Raw genomic sequence first — 5,415 nt, 5'->3', positions numbered from 1 at the left:
ATTTCTCACAATCAATAAACAGATGTTACATGGTATTATTTGTGTTCATTGGTTTTACAAAATCTACATGTTCTTTGTTCACACTTAATTTTGGCTCGAACCCCTACGATTTCGATTTTGTTAGTCAAAAATAGATTAAATCTTATAATTCCTTAATATTCTAGATGGTAATTTAATTAAGTAATATGGTACAACCGCTCTTCTTTCCTCATGCAACTGACAAAATAGCCCATTGTGAGCAATGCTAGCTCTGGTAATGCACCAATCAGAGGCCAAATGGGACTTTCTTAATGCCAACATGTTAATGGTCAAGGATTCCCATGTTTCATTCAAATCTCGAAGTATATTGTCACAGGGAACGGCAAAGCAGGAAAATGGATTAGAAGCATTGTTACCTAAAGGTAACTTGAGAAACATCGAGTGGGGAGGGGGTGCTAAACCGGTTAGGAATAAGATTAGTTTTCTCTGGTTAGTCAATGCTTCAAAGTACAATAGCCCAAGTTCATACCTTATTAGATGCCCCTGCAGACCATTCGGTAGAGCCAGGAAATTCCTCTATAGTAGATGTCAGGTCTCTTTGTTGAAGAAATTCAGCACCATAAATTATAATTGGCACCACTTTCACTTTGAAAAGTTTTAAGGCTGGAATGAACTAAAAAAGACTGTATTGGAGATTGTTTTTTAGCGTTTGAGAAGCAAAGATCAACACTTTGGTGGGCAGACACTTATAGGTGTTCCATATATTTATTTTTCCGAATCCTAAGTAGGTAAACTCGTCCACTACTTCTAAGTTGTTCGCCATCAATTTCCATAAAATGCAAAGGTTTTTCTTAGAGGTGTATAGTGTAATTATTTTTGGTTTTGATGTGTTGATCACAAGGTTGTTTGAGATCATATGTTCCTCCAGGGCACACAGTGACATTTGCAGGCCAACACCGGCATAGGCCAAACACTAAAAGGCAGTTGAACCAAATCTTGGGGAAGGAGTTTACCTTACTTAAGAAACCGTCGCGACACAAATTACTGCATGAGAAATGTACGTTATACAAAATAGTTTGTACATTTCCCATGCGGACATCCATGGTAAAACAACCCCAATACACACAAACATTAACCCCCGCCCACACCACCAAAAAACCCTCACGCCCCTACTTACCTTTCATTCCGACACATGTGTCCCTTTGACACTGGTTCCCTTTCACTTCTGTGATCGGGAACCGGCGCTGCAGGGACCTTTTCTTTTTCTTTTTTTCTTTAATTGGTCGGGTCAGGTGCAGGGGTAGCCCCGCAACCCCTGCTCACTATACTGTATAGTATAGTGAGCGAGGTGATGCGGTGGACACCTCAACAGCCCCTGCAGCCTTTTTCCTTTCTTTTTATTTTTGGTCGGGCCAGCTGCAGGGTTGTCTCCCGCAACACCTGCTCACTATACTATGTAGTATAGTGAGCAGGATGTTGCGGGGGACACCTCTGCAGCCCGAACAGACTTTTTTTTTACCTACACCACCAAATAGATACTACAAAATGTCCTATGAACATTTAGTCAGTAAGACATTTAGTAGTATCTATTTTCAAACTTTTGGTGGTGTAGGTCATTGAGATTTGGTCATTTTGACCAAATCCTGCTTTAATAGGATTTAGGAAAAGATCTTACTGCCAAGGTCTAATACCCTGATAGGACGATAGCTCTAGGGCTGCATACGATCACACGTCTTAAAGATGAGAACAACAAATGCAGTCCGCCAGGAGGACGGAATTACTTTGGATATCAGAATTCTGTTAGATAGAATGTGTGAACCCATAAGAATGGGTTTCCTTTCAATGTAACATTAGAAAGGCCATCCAGGCCTGCTGCTCTAGATCTTTTGGCCTTATTAATTAATGGTACAATCTTCTCCACAGAAAGTCTACAGACCAAGTTGGAGAGTTCTTCGGCAGCAATAGCTCCTTAGAAGTAAGTTTCAGATTTAGCTGTAGATAGGCTTGAGTTGTTTGCATGCCATTAGCAAGACACCAAAAATTAAGAGTTTAGTTCTCCAAAATAATTGTATGCATGTTTTCACTGTCCCTCTTCCACATTGTGTATTCATAGCCCATCAGCCAATTCCTATAAACCTGCTTTAATCTCTTTTGAAGTACTTCATCTACAGCAGAGCTCGATTTGCTCAATTTCTCGTAGGTTGCTTCTTAATTCCCACTTCTTTGTTTGTATTTCATTATCGAGAATGTACTGGGACAGAATGAGGGAAATCTTTCAGATAAGATTGGAAGATGATTTGGCTGAGAGTGAAATAGTCCTCCCATTTGTCCAATGTAAAGAAATCACATATAAACTAAGTATGAGATGGTGCATGACTCAGAGCAGCTTAAATAAGATGAGCCCTGAAATCTCATAGACATGTTGGAGGAGCTGTGGAGTAAGAGTAATGTATTAAGTGGGAATGTCCAAAAATTAAGGTGTTTTGGGGAAAAAGGTTGTCCTATTGTCACGAGTAGTTACACAATTCTTTTTTCCATTTGACCCCAGTATGGTACACCTGGGCATTCCAAATAGATTTATACTCTGTTCTTATGCAAGGGAATGATAGCAAAGCTCTTGGCAGCCAAGCGGTTCAAGATGGAATGTCCCTGATACTCTGCATATTAATGTATGATTGCACAAACTTAAGAACTTGTTAACAATGGATAAACTACCAACAAGTTTAACTAAGGTCCACACCTCCTTCACCAGGAAATGCTAATGTTTCTCTCCACAGACTTTCGAATTCTGAACTGCCCTTACGTTTACTGGCACTTAATCTATTTGTTGATTTGCGAATAGAAGGTCATGCATAAAATAAGAACTAGCGGAAAAAGGTAGAGATAAGAAGAGAAGGTAATAGGTTAACACGATATTGACTTTAAGGAATTTGCCCACTTACATGTTAAACCTGGAGAGAATGTGCGTATTGGTATTACGGCCCTCTGGAGTACAGTTACCTCCTTATGCTTTCTCTTGTATGTCTTTTTTAAAATTCTACCTGAAAGTTGCTTGCTTCGATTGTAAATGTTTTATTGTCTGTTTGTTGCGAACTGAAGGGGGGCAAGGGAAGCAAAAAGGGGCTGGGGTGCTTGATTACAGGTGATCCTGTCAAATTTATTGTGGAATATATTTGTTGTTGCTGCGAATCACTTGTAAAACAATATAGTAAAATGTTTCTGACAAAAAAAGACATTTACAAAAAAGTAATGGATTGACTCATACTCAGAGGATGCCACCTAGAGTAACCCACCACTTTCTAACTAAATTCTATGGCAAGGCAGGAGGCTCCTATTATGCATTACAATATTTACTCTGACATCACAGCAGCAAAGAAGAAAAAGCTTTTGCAATAAAACTTTTTTGAACAAAGAACTCATCACAGTTCTAATAGTGCAATGTAAAACATCCCAATCCAAAATGGAGGACAGATCATGCCCTCAGTGTAACCAATGGGCTTAGAGCCAGTACCATAAATGTCCCTTTCTCTAACACCACTCCTCTTTCTTTGCTGATGACGCCACAGCTAAGTCACTCCTCCTAGTTCTTGCCTTAGTGTATGATAGTTGGAGTTCAGACTGATACTTTGTGTCATTTGGAAAGAGTTTTCACCTTTATTTGCACTGTAACGTTGGATTTGTTGTTATACTGCATTTGAAATTGTGAAAGTGCTGGCCGCGTTCGCTTTAGAACGCTGGGCTCCCTGAGTTGTTACATTGTTGAAGAGTTCTGTGTGAAACGCGCCGGCCTCGAGGGAGTTATGCTTTTCTTTCCCTTAAACAGCGCATCAGCCGTGTTGGTTTTCCTTTTCGGTCGCGTCGCCTGACTCACACTGCACGGGCGGTGATGCGCGCATTTCATTTTCTCCCTCAGGGGAGGTTTGTTTACAGTTGTGTCTGTGGGGACCGGCGCACGTTCTTTTTGCTTGTACATAGTGACGCGCGCGGTTTGTTAAAGAAGCTTAGCTTCTTAACGATGCGCGTCACTACATATTTATACATATATATACTGTACTGCTATTGTGCTGCTATTATTGAAACTACACGCGTCGCGTGTTCTCCCCATAATACGCTGCTCGTGTATACAGCCACGAGTATACAGGCTAGGCCTGTTTGGTTGCATGTTTCTGGGATTCAGGCTGTCACCCTGCCTGGGTGTTTGTATTTATTAGCTTCCACAGCTAGCATCAGTTGGTCTCTCCGGATGTCGTTCTGGAGTCCGATGCCAGCAGACCAGGCTGGGGAGCCAGGCTGGGTCAGGTTTCCACAGGGGGAAAATGGTCCCAAAGGGAGAAGGAGCTCCATATCAACTGTCTAGAATTGTTGGCAGGGTCCTTTGCAGTCAGATGTTTTCTCAAGGATCAGGGGAATTGTTGTGTCCTCCTCCGCATGGACAATGTTTCGGCAGTGAGATACGTCAATCATTTGGGAGGGACCAGGTCCAAGGTCCTAGCTGATCTAGCGAGGGAGTTTTGGCATTTTTGCCTCGACTGCAATATTGTGTTAAAGGCAAAATACCTGCAGGGGATCAGCAACGAGGTGGCGGATTGGAACTCCAGACACCTTCAGGACAGAAGCGACTGGATGTTAGACAAGGACCTCTTTGCCAAGATAGATTCTCTATGGGGTCTGTTTGCAGTGGATCTGTTTGCCTCGAGACTAAACTGTCAAGTGCCCAGGTTCTACAGTTGGAGACCAGATCCTGGAGCTCTAGCTACCGATGCGTTCCTACAGGATTGGTCGGGTCAGAAGGTGTATGCCTTCCCTCCTTTCGCACTGATAGCCAGGGTATTGGTTCACGTTCGCAGGCAGGAAGCCACGATAGTGATACTAACCCCCTTTTGGCCTTCTCAAATTTGGTTCCCAGCTCTCCTAGAGTTGTCAGTGGACATTCCCCGTCTTCTTCCCCTTCATCCCCAGTTGTTAACGAGCCCGGGAGGGCTCCCTCATGAGCTGGTCCTTCAGGGGCACCTCTCCCTTATGGCTTGGAAGATTTCAGCTCTTCCTGGCGCTTCTGAGGGCTTTCGCAGGACTCTGTGTCCGTCATCAGGGACTCTTGGGCCCCCTCTACAAAATTGGGATACTCTTCAGCATGGAACCGCTGGGTTAACTGGTGTGTGGTAAGACACCTCGATCCCATTTCTGCCCCTCCTGTAGAGGTGGTTAATTTTCTGGCGGGTTTATTTAAAGAAGGAAAGGCCTATAGAACCATTAATGCCTTCCGATCTGCTATTTCAGCGGGGCAGCTTTTGGTAAAAGGGGAACCTGTAGGTAGGCATTTTTTGGTGCGTAGAGCCCTTAAATCTATTTGTATTAAGGTCCCTCCAAAACCAAAGTATTCGGTTCTTTGGGATGTTAATATGGTTTTAGATCTCTTCCGATCCTGCCCCCCTAATG

The sequence above is a fragment of the Ambystoma mexicanum genome, chromosome 11 (genome assembly GCF_040938575.1).
Source record: "Ambystoma mexicanum isolate Mex_15411 chromosome 11, UKY_AmexF1_1, whole genome shotgun sequence".
NCBI classification, from domain to species: Eukaryota; Metazoa; Chordata; class Amphibia; order Caudata; family Ambystomatidae; genus Ambystoma; species Ambystoma mexicanum.
The sequence above is the reverse complement of the archived record's forward strand: the minus strand, read 5'-3'. Positions refer to the sequence as shown.